Source organism: Lissotriton helveticus, chromosome 6, assembly GCF_964261635.1.
Source record: "Lissotriton helveticus chromosome 6, aLisHel1.1, whole genome shotgun sequence".
Taxonomy (NCBI): domain Eukaryota; kingdom Metazoa; phylum Chordata; class Amphibia; order Caudata; family Salamandridae; genus Lissotriton; species Lissotriton helveticus.
The window spans coordinates 177,002,547-177,018,179 of NC_136067.1; the positions used below are offsets into that span (position 1 = coordinate 177,002,547).

Consider the following 15,633-nt stretch of genomic DNA (forward strand, 5'->3'; position numbering starts at 1 on the left):
CTCCTTGGCCCAAACAATAGTGAGTGGGTTGCTGTTATCCTGTGTGCTTGGTGGTGACTATAATTGTGTGACAGATGTGAATACTGATCGTTCCACACCTCCTCTCCCTGACTCGCTCATAGTGCAACTCGCCCTGGACTTTGGTACCTGGGGGCACACTGGCGAATGAGTGATGCTTAGAGATCGTTTAATGAGGCATGGTGTGACTACTCCTTTTTCTCCCCGGTACATGACCTGCATGTGCGCCTGGATAAAATTATATGTACACACAGATTGAGTGACGCAGTGCTAGGCGCAGAATATCTGGGATGCACCATGTCCGTTTACAACCCACTGCTGCTGTCTCTACAGTGGGGCTGTCAGATGTTATGTTTATTAACTCTGTGCTTTGATCTTATGTTGAGCATGCGCGCTAGTTCCCTGCGTGCGCTACCTGCCAGTGCATTGTGACGTCAGGGTGTTCTACCTGACCACTGGCAGGTTGACAGTTATTATTGACAGTTGCTGGTTAGCGCAGATTGCATGTAGACGTACCTTGGTGTCAGGTCTTTACTTAAATAAATACTTCACTACTTACCTGCCTCCTGGTCATCTTTACATCAGACTACCTCTATTCCCACCTGAAAATTACCAGTAAGGCTTTCACAGGACCCTGTGCTTTGGGAATCGCTAGGAGAGGCCATACACACATACTTTACAGACAATGAGAGCACGACAGACTCACGGGGAACTGAATAGGATGTGTTTAAGGTCCTGGTCAGTGGGGACCTCATAGGTCAGCCAATGGGTATATGGGGGACGCTTGAGGCTGACCGTACATTACTGGAGGGCTCCCTTTGTGAACTGAAGGGGAGGTTGCAGAGGCGCAAGCAGGTTGAGGAATAACTTATTGCACAGAAGCGGGAGTATGAGGAGGCACAAGAGCACTTCAGAGTTTACTCCTACTGGAAACAGCTTTGTCACACATGGAAGGGGGTAGAGTGGGCAGATTGTTAGCCTGGCTCATACAGGAGGATAATAAGTCACCACCGAGTCATGGGTATCAGAATGCCGACTCGTTCTGTTGTGCACACCACCCAGGCTGAGATCCATGCTGAATTTACCCATGATTACACTGACTTATACGCCTTGTGAGAGTGCACCTTGGCTTGTAACATCGCCTACTTTCTAAGCAGTGTGGGGTTACCTTAGCTGCCTGTGACGGCCGGGGAGAAATTGGGGGGATCCGTCAGTGAGGGTGAGGTGAGGGATACATTAAAGGCCCGAGCAAGCAGCAAGACACCCAGCCCTGGAGGCATGTCAGCTAAATTGCACAGACTCTTTGCTCCCACACTGGCCCTGTGCTTGGTGGCGGTGTACCAGGAAACATTTGTGTGTTACCGGCAACATCCGGGGAGGCACTGATTGCCTCCATTCCCAAGCTAGGTGGGGAGTCAGTAAATGTTTCCCTTTAAGCCCTTATCAATGTTGAATCTGGACTACAATATTCTTAGTAAGATCTTAGCTGACTGCCTTGAGCCCCATCTGCAGACCCTCGTACACCAGCATCAAAATGGGTTTATCCCCCCCAAGGAATCAATCCTTAAATATAAGATGACTCTTATAATATGAATAATAGGTGAGTTGGAACTGGGCACCTATCCGGACCCGGTGGCACTGTTGATTGACCTCTGTAAGGCATTTGACTTGTTGTAGTGGGGTTATTTGTTGGTGATCCTGGGAAAGATGGTTTTGGGGGTGGTTCGGGAGAAGTGGGTGTTGCTTCTTTTATGAGGGGGCGCGAGCTTGGGTCCAGACCAATAGCTGTATCTCAAGCACTGCAGAATGCCTCCTGGTTCTCCACCTTCCTCTATGCTGTTTGCTCTAGTTTTAGAAACATTGGCGGCTATATTGCAGTCCAAGGGCATGGCCAATGGGCTCCGAATGAGTGATGGAGAGAATTTACGTTGATGACATGTTACTATATTTGCGTTCGGCAGAAACCGATGTGCTATGGTTCAGGCATTTTTTGGGTGACCTCAGCAGGGTGTCAGATGTCAATACAAATTAGTCCAAGTTCTTCACTTTTCCACTGACGACAGGTGCCCCGCTTGTCACACTGGCAGTGGTTCAGGAGCGTCTCCCCTGGGATCCGATAGTCTTAAAATATTTGAGGTGAGGATCTATCATGCAGTGGTGGAGATTCAGGGGGGAAATCTGTAGAGGGGAGAAGCTGTGAGCTCTAGCTCTCCGGGGTAATGCAGATTTTTGGCATTCGTTGAAGCTACCGTTTATGGCCCAGATCATCTTAGCAAAGATAATAGGGCTCCCTCGGCTCCTTCATCATTTTGTTAACCTCCCAGTGTGGATTACACAGTATCAGTTCAGGGCTATGAGCACACTGCTAAGGGACCTGATATGGGATGTGGACAGACATAGGGTGTCGGCTTCTATCCTCAGGGTGCCCTATGGAGTTGGGGGGCTTAGGAGCACCTGACTTCAAGTTATATTATCTATCACTGCGCAACAGTAGTTGGGAGCGTTAGACAGCCATGGCCTGGCTGAGCTGGGGTCCCATGAGTGACATACAATGGGAGGGAGCACTTGTTGCCCTATTGGTGGGCATCAAGTTATGTGTCCTTGTTCTCCTGGCACTGGTATCCTTAGCCTTTCGTGGTTGGCCGAGGGCGCAGCAAAAGACTGCGTCCTGCAAGCCATCATCTGCTCCCCCTGGAGGGACTCTCGATGGCGGGTGGTGGGCATTTCACAGCTCGTGGGATGCGTGACTGGATGGGGGTGAGACTCCTTATGGTTGGTGACAGTTGTGCTGACGGACGACGGAAGGAGATGCCTTTACTGACTGAGGAGGACGGGCTTCCAGCACTGCCATTCGTGACCCAAGGGGCACTGTCATTCTCACTGGAGGCTCTCTGGGGGGGGGGCACCCCCGCACAACTAGGTCTCATGAAGTGTTGCAGGTGCTGCTGACCTTTGGTGGCAGTTGTAAGCTGGTGTCTTGGTTGTATACATTTCTACAAGCCATGTTGGCCAACCGCTTGGCGAGACAAAGGGTATACAGTGGGGCAGGTGCTGCATGGTAGGGAGTGGGAGTTCATACAGATCCACCCTCATCGGGTGTCTAGAAAAACTAGATCCCGCTACATACACTGCAATTACTTGCAAACTACCTATCGCACTCTCTACAGGTTGAACCACATATTTATGATGACAGACGGTGCCTGCCGTTGGTGCCACTCGCTGGATGCTGACTTCTTACACATGACCTGGAAATGCCCTTCAGTGGCAAGGTTTTGGAGGGAGATCGTGATAGAGTTAGGGAGAGTGTTGGGAACACCTCTTGCAATGCCTGTGGAGGCTTGCTTGCTGGTCTTATATTCATGGCCCCAGTCCAGGGCACTGCATGCCAGGTTTACAGACTTGGGATTAGTGCTGGCACGTCGGGCCATAGTGATGCATTGGAAGTCAGTTGTGGGGCCGCCTCAATGTTGCTGGAAGGCTGAGCTTCACAGGTGGGCGAGGGCTGAAGGCACTGCCCTCCAAGCTGAAGAACAAAGGGGGCTTTGTAAATATCCCATATCTGCTGAATGAAATTGATTTGCTGATTCCTTTGATGGCCCCACTCCTTAGCACTGGGCTCCCCATGGGTGGGTGATGTCTAGTGCCCGAGTGTCCTCTCTGGGGCAAAATGCTGGACGTGATTAAGCCGGTCCGAATGCAGGGGTGACTGCTGGGGATACGGGTGACTGGTGGAGTGGGAGACCCTCCTGCACTAACTTGTGACAGTTCCTTCTTTGTAGTACTGTCACGCTTTTCTTTTTTCTCTTCTTTTTCACCCGTTTCTTTAAATGTGTTATGTTCCTATGCTGTTTTTTTCTGTTTATTACTACAGGTTACTCTAGATTGCCTCTTGCTAATATGCCTCTTACCCCTATAGGGACTATGTTTTATTGTATCCTACCCAGCAATGCTTGTATCCTTGCAAAAAGCACAAATTAGTTGATTGTATTGATCGAGTTGTGAAACAATATTAATGGAAAAAAAGTAGAACAAATAATTGTTCGAGGTCATCAGAGCAAGATCTCTGCAGAGCAGCACTTTCGCTATCAGGGGGCCCCCAAAAGGACTGGGGCCCTGGGCCAGAGCCCACTTTGCTCATGCTTTAAAACATCTCTACTCCAGGAACTACAAAATGTTTGTTTTGTTGATGAAAAGCAGTCACCTGCATTGGAACATATTTCTTTGGTGCTTGGCAAAACCCACCAACCCCAACACGTGCCCTCACACAACTATTGCAAAAGCAGCTCCACCTACACATATGTTTGAGCTTAGGGTCTGTATATATACACTTAAGTGAGCTATGTCTATACCAACACAATTTTATTGAGCCTTTTGCTTTGTTGTCTTCTGTTAGGCAGGTTGTTTTGCCTCTCGGAGGTTCTTATGAGGATTTGAATGGTCACAGCTCACCTGGGATGGTGTCCTGGCACTGACGCAGGTGCTGCACTGGCCGAACCAGGGCTGGGGCTAGGTGAAGAGTTGGGTTTTCGGTTCGTTTCTTGTGGAATTCAAGAGGTGGCTCTGATGTGGTCAGTCAAGTCATTCTAGGCTTTAGGTAAAGGAGAAGGCACGCCCGAAAGATCTGGTTTTGCATTAGCAGGGGTTGTGTGGAAGTAGGAATCCGGCTAAGTGGAGGTGTCTGCTAGGTTTGTAGAAGTTCATGTGGTTTTTAAGGTACGTGGGGCCAATAATGTGGAAGGCTCTGTATCTGTGCATGAGGAGTTTTATGATTGCTATTTTTTGGGGTGGGAGCCAGTGGAGCTGTTTGAAGTGTGGGTTGTTGATGTAAATGAAAGGAACACAGTAAACCAAACTGTCAGCTACCTTTGATTGGTTACTTCGTTGTGTCTTACGTTTAGATGCGGATACAGGCAGATTTGTAAGTGTCGTAATTTTTCCTCACTCCAGCCTCTAGATCCTGGGTGCCCATTCTCTGTACTCCCTCTTTCAACAGAGGATTTTACAAGCAAGTACAACATGTATAGCTCTTTCCAACTTTTTTATTTAATTTAACTTCGGTGTATGTACCTAAACTGCTACTGGCTTGTGCAATGCATATGATTTCAAATGCTTTATTTACAACTTTAATGCTTAAAAGTACGTTTTGGTCAGGAATTTTCAATAATATAACAAAAATCTAGGCAAGTCAATGAGAGCTAGGTCTTAGTATCTATATAACAAGTGCTTGAACAGTGTATATTTCTCTATTGCTTCGAACTTCGTGAACCTCTTAAGAATTCTACATGAATGATGATACAATTCCTTCGCTTTATTTTTATGTATTGGATTATAGTTTTTAGTATTGCCATAGCATGGACCTAGCCACAAAGGGTGGTGGAATACTTTACAAAAAGTGAAGATTGTAAACACCATAGTTGAATCGTCAGGAGAGTAGTCAAACGCCGACTGAAACAGTGACGAATAATATAAAATACACTTACTGAAGCAGACAACATGAATACACTCACTGAAACAGTTACAAATAAAATTAAAAGACTCACTGAAACATTGACGAATAAACAAGAAGACACTCACTGACGCAGAGAGAAATAACATAAATACTTTCACTGAAACAGGACAAATAACATAAATACACTTACGTGAAACAGAGACAAATAACATGCATATACTCACTGAAACACTACAATTAACACAAATACACTCACTGAAACAGGACAAATAACATAAAAACAGTCACTGAAATAGAGACAAGAAACATGAATACACTCACTGAAAGTGTGACAAATAAAATGAATACACTCTCTGAAACAAAGACAAATAACTAGATAGAAACAGGGGGGGAGGGTGGCTCAGATTCTGTTGATTCACAAATCATATATTCTGTGCAAATTGGATCACTTCCCCGGATGAACAGGTTCAGCCGCGGCAGGCATGACTCGCAGGTGGCGGGCGGGGTATGGGTCGCTCGGAGAGGGGGATTTATTTTTAATTATATTTAAAAAATTACTTACCTTAGCCGGTCCGAAACGGTCCCTCATCGTTTCTGCTTCTCCTCGCAGGAAGCAAGCATCCTCCCTCCCCTCCCTTAGGCCAATCACAACGCTGCAATGGCGAGGATGACGCACAGCCAGGCGTCTATGGGGAGGCCATTTTCCCCTACATGGAGAAAATGGCAGAGTGCTCATGACTGGTTTGGTTGGCCACAGAAGGCCGACCAAACAGTCAGGACCTGCAAAATTGGGCCAGCCACTCCTCCCCTGCCCTGTTGCAGGACTGCCCACCCGATCGCCCCCAACCAAACCCTTCTGCTTTTTCGCAGTGCAAAAAGCAGTAGCATAAAATGGAATAATACTGCTTCTTGCACTGCGAGAAAGCAGTGGGGCAACGCTCCTCCGCCCACATGGAGGAGCCGCCCTGTTGTGTATTCACGTTGTTCAGATAAAATGAAATGCTTGTGTTAGTTGCAGAGGTAGGCATACTATAGTGTTTGGCAAAGGAAGGCAGCCAGAGGTTAACCAGTGATTCTGATTGTTCCAAATCCAATGCACGAGCTGGGTGATGATTGACTAGCCCACCTTTACTTGAGTGACATGACCTTGTGTAAGCAGTGCCTTCTCCTTAACGTTTCTGAGACCAGGGAGCTTGACTGTGTTAAAGGTGCTTGTTATTCTGCACCTGACTCGTCTTCTTTACCAGGACTTTGAGTACTAGTATTTCAGTCACTTACCGTGAGGTGCAGTGCGCAAAATGCAGTTGTACAAACATTCTACGCTTTGCAATGTGCAAGAGTCTTCCAGTGACATCCAGAGCACAGTGAGACATAACCTCATGGACCAGAAGATCAAGCTCATCTTCACGATGCTGCAGCGACCCCCATTGGTCCATTCCTGGGTTAGGAAGGTGAGTGGGCTGGTCACCCGAATGGGCTTGTTGCCTTCAGGTTCACTGATAGAGACATAATTATAGTGGTTGATTCTTCGTAGTATATGACATCGTCCTGTTACAATTATTAAATGGTAATTTAATTATCAAGTTTTCACAGTACACAATATTTAAAGAGCCTTGTTGTAAGTCGATGTACTGGCGCCTTCACGGTTTGTAGCATGAGTAAACAATAACCTGTAAAGCGAACTTTTGCCAAGAAATAAAAAAGCCAGCATGCTTTCCACCAATTTTAATGACTCATTTCAGAACTGTTTTCTAATGATGCGCACATTGGTATCTTGGGCGTTCGAGGCTGCTTCTGTCTCTTAATTTCTATCCACAGCACTTTTGCTGTCCATTCTGGCAGGTTCCAAGTTGTTGTTTTCCTGGAGAGCAGGTATTGCGCATTGTGCACACGCCCCCGGCCCTTGGGCAGGCTCTGGTGTCATCTTCAGCTGGGGATGTGGAAAAAAATACTAGGTTAGATTCTTTTTTATTCCACAGATAATGTATTGTATTTGCATTTATTATATAGCGCTTTATACTCATGACGAGGCGACGAGGCGCCAAAGCGCATCAGGGGATGGGGACTCTTTGTTTTCTCTAACAGGTGATGCCTTGAAGCTGCGTGGCAGGTCCCTGTCTGCACGAGCTCAACCAGCTGAAAGCATCTAAGCGCGAGGAGCGTGGAAACCAATGAGGCTGCAGGCCTCGAGGCCGTTCACAGAAGTGCAGCAACTAAAACCTTGCCCAGGCTAAAGATGAAAGCACATTTAGGCAAAATGGTAAAGTGTAGAGGAAAGGTCTTCAAACCTTTTTGCAGGCATGAATTGATCGGAGGGGGGTGGGGCTTCATAATATAGATTGGCAATCATGTCCTGCATGGAAAGATGTGTCAGGGAGGAGAGGGAGTCTAAGAAACCCCCAAAGTCCCTTTCGCCACACTGTGGATCTTTCACACTTTAGGGAGATCCGGCTGCCCATGGTATGTTGGCAATGATGTATTTGATTGCACTTTAAAAAGGGATAACATAACTGCACCATTTGAATTGTTTAATATGTTTAGAAGTGTTAATGTTATGTTACAGTATAATTGTGAAAAAAATATGTTTGTCGATCTGGGGGACCCTGCTTATTTTGTTTTTACAAACCACAGTAGTTTACAATGGGACATGGGTATGAAAAGGCAGATATAATGCAATGTCTATGTATACTGATGAAGATCAGGCAATGCAAATGATAAGAACACTCACTTAGAAAGTCATTTAAGTAATTGTTTATTGTTTGATTAGCTAAAATCATACAATTTATAATCCTGAAAAAAATCAACATATTTATCAAAATATTTGTTTAAAAATGTGTTACATACTAGTATATTTGCAGTATAAATCTAGAAAGTCCTGGGTGCTTAACAATTTACAGCATAAAACAAATTAAGTTACAGCATAAAACAAATTAATAAAGTCCTAGGGTGGGCACCTCTAGGGGCAGATTTACAATAACTGGTGCATCCCTGCTTATCAGCTGGGATGCACCAGTTATTTTGTGTGACGTTCAAAACCCCTTGTGCCACCATGGATGTGCGGCGCACCATGGCGCAAGGATAGGCAGATGCGTGACGCATCTGTCAGCATACAGGTGACACCATGCTGGATTTGTGTTGCAAGCGCGACACAAATTCAGCACTGCCCTGGGGTGCCGTGTACTTGCTGTTCTGTATCACTCCTTACGCCTGCTACAAGCAGGCGTAAGGTTTTGACGCAGCGGGGACGTAAAAGTCACTCAGTGAACACTTGATGATTTCACTGCGTTACTTTTATGGGGCTTCCTTGTGACGGAATGCCCACCCTGCATACATTATATCTGACGCAGGAATAATGTAGTGCACAGCTTTACAAAGTCCCGCATCTCACTAGATGCGTCACGTTGTATATATGCTGCATAGTGGCGCATTGTTTATGCGTCCGCTGCGTCACAAAAGTAATGCAATGGAGGCCTAAATGTGTCGCAAGGGGCTTGTAAATCTGCCCCCTGGTTTCTACAATTAGTCAGACTAAACCCCTGCAGAGTAGATCAGATCTTGAGGCCTAGGACAGACACACTCAGAGTAAAAAATCCTGACGATAACTACAATGATCTTTTTTGTGCCATGACGAGTGAGGTTATAACTCAAAGTTCTACAGCAAAATGCCAATAGGCAGCAATTATGCAGTTAGGCTAGGCAAAGAGCGTGTACTTGTAAGGCCTTTTCCTCTATGCAGCCGCAGGCTTGATGATGCTCGGACCAGGCTGTGATAAGATGTCCTCTCTGCAGTGCTGGGAATGTCTGTAGCCTTGTGTTCTCAGCCTGAGGCTGAAAAGAGCTGTGAGTTTCAGAGTAGAAAGTAGAGGAGAATAATAAAAGGCACCAATAAACAAACTAGAATAATTTGTGACCTTTTTCTAACCCTTGGCTGCTAGGGCCAGGAACATCACTGCCTTGCATGCTAGCTGGACTAGGCAACCTCCTAATAGCTCTATTTCAGCCAATCAGCATGTTCTTATTTGCATCTGTTTAAATTCTTCCAGATCTATAGGAGTGCCGGAGAAATACATAAAAGATCGAGTAGTGATTCACCACTATATCCGCAAAGAGACACTCGTGGTTGGCCAAGACTGTTTCCATTCCGGTGTTAAGTGTTTGGATGGAAAAACTCCCAACCTAAGAAGCATCTAATTATGCTTTTTTGATTCCGAAAAATGATATGGTTGGAGTTTTAAAACTTTATATGTTGGCATAACCACCCGCACTCACTTTTTGTTCACGAGAGCCGCTTTGTCGAATGAGAATGATTGCAATCTGATAACTTTGTTGATTGCTCATTTGAACTCCGGGTATTCTATTATTGTATACCAGGCATCTTCTACCTTTAGGGGTACGATTTTCTGATGTAGTAAGGTGGAAACTGAGTTCTTTGCACTGGCTTGTTTTTCTATTTCAAGCCACCACTGATGGGCCAGTGAGTTTTCAACTGCTGCCCTCATTCGCCAATATTGTTTTATTAAAGCGCCTTTTCTGACTTGGGTCTAGCTGTTTAATCCAAACTCCAACCTGATGTGTGCTTGTGATATCTGCAATGGAATCCTGAACAACTTTTTAAAAAGGCTGGATTGTGAGATGTTCAAACTAATTGCATCTTTACTTTTGAGTAATTACGATCAATAAGAAATCGATGACAAGAATTTTGCTGCGATGACCTTCAGAGGTAATTTGTTGAACATGTTGGTAGCTTTTGTTGCAAGTTTTGAATGCAATAAAAATGTGTTTGCTTGCCTGGATAACATGTGCTCCATATAGTTCAGGTGATGATCTAGATGTACACCAAGGTTTTTGTAAGCTGAGACCTGTTCCAAATTTTACTAAATGACTTCCAGGTGAATCTGGGTTGTCTTTTGTGTGTGTACAAGAAGCACAGGATGTTTTTTTTATTGCAGTTAATGTCCAAATGCGCTTTTGTTGTGTAGTCCACCAATTGGGAGATCAGCAGTTGTAGGCCTCGTGGAGTTTTGCTAAGCAATACTATATTTTCTGCATATTGTAAACTTCTTATTTTTTCAGTGCCCAATTTTGGGGGGTTTCCCTGAACTTGGCGTAGATGGCTCTCTAAGCCTGCTATGTAGAAGTTGAACAGGAAGGGTGCTAAGACACACCCCTGTTTTAGGCCTTTGTTGGTAAAGATTGTATTGTTTACTCTTGGCCGTGACCTATATTAATTTGGACACGCGTATTCAGTAAAGATTTGTAATTGGCAATTTTGCCGCTACCTCACAACGTTACATTTTTTTCCATAGTATGGCTCTCGGAACCTTGTCAAAGGCTGATTTCCGGTCTATAAAGCATGCATAAAGTGTGCTTGATTTTAAGATAGCTTGGTCAGCCAAGAAAGTAACTGCTGATAAATGGTTAAAGTACTTATTCTCACGCGAAAACCTGTTTGCGTTTTGGGAACTATGTTTATGCTGGTCACCCTAGTTCTAGCAACAGATTTGAGGCATATACCTTGGCCTCCACATCTATTAGTGCGATTAATCTATAGTTGTTGGCATTGGAGCGCACCCCTGTTTTGTGTGTTGGTTGAAATATACTGCCTCGCCATGAGTCTGGAATGATGCCAGTTTCCAGTGCGTATGTAAACAGGAGAGTTAGGTTTGTAGACCAAACGCATGTGGCCCTTTTGAATATCAGTAGCGGCTCGTAGAGGGAGTGCTGCAGGGCAGTGGGGAGGGGCGGGGGAGGAGCAGGGTGGGGGGTAGTAAACTACGGAATAGGACCGAACAGAGTTAAGTAAACAGTGAAATAAATAAAACAAACGTAATTTAGCGCTGCAGCGCGCGCAACAAATGACCTGCTTGTGAGCTAACTTAGGGCTATCATCCTTCGGGATTGCTCTTTTTATCGGGGGACTGCTTGGGTGTTCTTCTCTCTCTGTGGAGCTTGCTTGATCTGCTAAATTGTTGTCCACTGCTAATGGAGGATGGAAGTCATTTGGTTTAATTAAAGTGATTGAGTCCCAGCAAAATTTTGCATCATTAGAGCGGAGGCTGGTCTCGTATTGATAGTGTTGTCAATTAATCTGATTGATTTCCTCGATTTAACGTAACGGTCCTTCTAAAATTTGGAGTTGATTGTGCCCTTCGCTGTTCTGCTTGTCTTGTTGATGTCCTACGCTGTTAACTTCATTATATACCGTGGTTATATGATTCGGCCAGACAAATTCCGTAATATCTGAGCTGTGATGCCGATTATGCCTTTTGATTAGGATCTTTATATTGGACCAATAGATTTTGGCATTTGTTTGCTGACTGGCATTTAATAGTTTTGTCCAAATTGCCTCGTTATGTTTGTATTTCGCCACTCTGATCTCTTTTTTATTTCTACAGTTTTAATGATTGAATCCTGACTTGGTTGATAACGATGAGAGCGTGTGATTCTGAGTTTGTTATTGATTTTTTTTCATAATCTTTAAATCATGGATAAACCATGCGTGTGACAGAAGGGTAGGACTAGTCTCTATAATGGCATCCATTGACTCTTCATTCCATTTAAGATGCCTTAAATTGTGCTACAGAGAAAAGAATGTTAGATTTTCGAATCCTGGCAGGAATTAAATCTAAGGTGAAAGTTTGCGCAATTCGATCGCTGTCCTTTCTGCCTTTTATAAAGTTAAAGATGTGCTTGAACAAACCTGCTTCTATAAGGCTAAAATCTATAGTGGAGCAAGACCTGCCCGTCACTCTTCTAAAAGCTAATGCACAGTCCGAGGGACAAAGTCCATTTATCGTGAACATGCCCATGTCCTCGAGTGCTAAAATGCAGCTAGTGGGCCTGCATGTCAAGAAAAAATGGTTCTTGTGGCAAAGATAATGTATAATAATGATATATATTTATACTGCGCAATGGCATAAAAAATGGATCATATGCATGTCAGGCAAAGAGGAAACCGAATACAATGTGATTGAGTATTTGCAATTTTTATCAATTCTTCACAAAGTTTTCACATATATACAACAAATAGTGCTTAGTGTCCCCAGTGTGCATTGGAACCAAAAACAAAGAGCGAAATTTGTGACAACATTGTGACAACAGTGATATTTACAACTTGGTTTCCTTTATACGAGAAGCGATCATTTGTAAATAATAACAATGTATCTAGACTCTGTGTACAATAGACAGCGCTGATGTAGTGAGTCGTTTCTCTTTTAAGTCGACGGCCTTTTGACCCCTCTGTGGGTACAGGGTCTCTTCAGGACCTAATAGTACAGGGACATCTGAACGAGTATGGATTAATATGCGCAGCCACGTGCAAGAAGTGAAGAACACCGGTAAGTGAAAAGAATGAATAGAATACTCACACTGGACCCAGCCGGGTGCTCAGTGTGAGGAAGGAGGGCCGGGAGGGTCTGGCAAAGGATAGGGAGGCAAGGTGGATGCCAATGCTTGGGTTACAGAGCTTCTCCTGAAGCCCTGGTAGAGCTGAGCTTCTAGTGGTATGGCGGTGGGAACAGACGTGTTTCCCTTGATTGACAATCTGCTTCGATGAGCAGAGTTCAGCGCGTGCGGCGGCTACGCGGGCTTCCTCCTAGGTGTCTGAAGGGTCATTGAACCCGGCTGGGTCCAGTGTGAGTATTCTAATCATTCTTTTCACTTACCGGTGTTCTTCAATTCATGCACGTGGCTGCACATATTAATCAATACTCGTTCAGATGAAGTGTTAGAGTGTACTCCGTCTGTCCTCATAATTGCAGAAGGGGGACCTGTAACCTTTTTGCTCATTTTCCACCTGAAGAACCAATAGAGACCCTGACCAACAGTGAAGGATGAGCCATCTACTTCAAATTGCTGGTCGGCATCAACTTTATGATTTCTCCCACTGAAGGACATCTGTCTTCCAGAAAAGTTTCTAAGTATGAATTTAGTGGGCTTCATTGGGACCCACGTTGTGTTATGTTTTGACTTTATTAAAGTTTGAGTACTGCATGAATACTTTACACAATACCTCTAAGTTGAGCCTGACTGCTCTGTGCCAATCGATCAATGGGTTAAGCGTCGGTTAATCTATTGACATTTGTGGCTCACCCTTAAAAGGACTGTGATTATTATTTGAGGTGACCCTCTCCACTAATACCTTAATGTCTTGTGACAAGCTACCAGTGCTGCGTTATATGTGATTGGTAAGTGGGAAATACTGTGATGTTCATTACTACATAATGATCGTCTTCCTATGCAACTACTAACCCCTATCACTGTATACATAGGCAGAGACCCAGAGTCCAATGCACTCTAATGAAATATCTTTAAATGCACTGGGGGCCCTGCTGTGACCTTATCCACAGCTCAGGCAGTGTTTAAGCTAGGTATGCCATTCTCTAAAATTCAGTTCTATCTGCTACAGATTGAGGCAGCACCTTCTTGGCTCTGAACTTGGCTAGAGTCTCATTTATGTTAGATTACATGACAGAGGCATACAGGGGTGTGATACAAGACCAGTTGTTTCTGATTCATGACATTGAGCATTTTTACAATTCAGTGTCTCATGAGCAGATACTTTTAGTCCCTGTAGAAAATGGACATAACCACAACATCATCCTACTGCCTCTTCATGGAAGTTTGGAATGGTATCTGCCCACATACACAAGCACATCTCACTAAAAGGTATTAATCCAAAGCCGCAATAATGAAACGTACTGTGCCTGAGCATGGGCTTACTTTTAAGTGATCTGACGCGAGTGTAAGTGTGGATCGATATCGCAGGAGCAAAGTTACTCTGATACACAGTGTTTCAGGTAACAGATTTGGCCCAAAGAATTGGATGCTTTTGGTGCATGCTGGGGTCAGCGTGGAACTAGTAAATTTTTAAGCCTGTGACACCGGAAGGGTTTGATGTACAGCCCTACCAAGTATCACGCATCTGGCGTAAGACTGATGCATTTCACTGAGGTGTTCCGCATCACCGCAGTGAAATGCAAAGTCACGCATCGCCTCCTGATTATGCAGGTCATTACTGAAATCTGGAATGGCGCACGTGGTGTGCTGCTCCCGTAAGGTTTGGGGGTTGGCTCAAACTGCTCACAGGCTGCTTTAGCAGCTAACAATGTTACAGTTTTGGCAGCACATTCTTTAATAGGACGCAGGAAGTCCTGTCGCCCATGGTGCATGCCCAGTGAGCGTCAATTCAAGTTTGTTAGCTGTTGGCAGTGCAGTGCAGCAGCATTATAGGAAGCTCGCCGCTAATATCTAAAATGAATATATATCATTCTTAACTGGATCCACCCGATCCATCAGCCCACCAACGGTGGCCAGATGAAAGTGACTGAACCGACCATCATGGCGTCGCGGTCCGGGTCGGAGTGGTTCCAGGCTCATGACCACCTCCAGAGCAGCACACCACCTAGCTGAGCTACCGGGCTCTGAATGTTGCTGTACGGTGTTTTGCGGCCCATGGGAGAATCCAAGTGTACATCATGTAGACAAAGACAACAGCACGTCGTCACGAATTAACCAGCGTCAGGATACTGGAAATTGTGAATAATCATAGCTGCCATCTTAGAATGGTGAAACAGAGAATGATAATATATTAATTTGAAGGATGATGACATATGTATTAGCATGTTCATACAGGCAGTCTGAAATATACTAGTCGGAGATGGTCTGGACCAAGTGAAATATGAGAACAGAGCGCCTCTGGGGAATTGGCCCCATAGTCGTGAGGCTAGTGTGGGATGCCTTCCAGACCTGTGTGGACCGCTGGCTACTAGGATGGGCCCCATGAATGTAGCGAGTTGGATAAACTCTGGAACCTGTATAGCGAGCCTGTGGGCACTAGCTGGTCCTCTGCTGCACTATAGATGCGGCCCAGTACACAAGAAAAACATTGGTGTCAACTCAGAGACATGCCAATGGATCCAAGAACAGGTAGAAGACATCTAAATGGTGGTAGTCATACAAGCTAGGTGCTGCTCCTGGGTGGAACAGTGATCAAATCTGGTTATAAAAATATAGAAACTGCCACTCGGCACCCTAATACAGGCCCAGATAATGCCAAAAAGTCCAAGCTTCTGTGGGTGCATGCAGAATGGTGTAATAATATGTGGTGCTGCCCATCTACTACGGGAAAGGAATCTATATTAATAGTGTAGTGGAATAACCAAGAA

The 15,633-nt window shown here is 44.9% G+C and overlaps 1 long non-coding RNA gene across 1 annotated transcript in view; it reads right to left on the reverse strand.

The window, feature by feature from the left end:
- Positions 1-7,177: 7,177 nt before the first annotated feature.
- LOC144761271 (uncharacterized) overlaps positions 7,178-15,633 on the reverse strand; it is a 93,201-nt gene continuing 84,745 nt past the window's right edge. The window contains exon 2 of the long non-coding RNA XR_013595655.1: positions 7,178-7,397. This is a non-coding gene — a long non-coding RNA (uncharacterized LOC144761271). The remainder of the gene's footprint in view (positions 7,398-15,633) is intronic.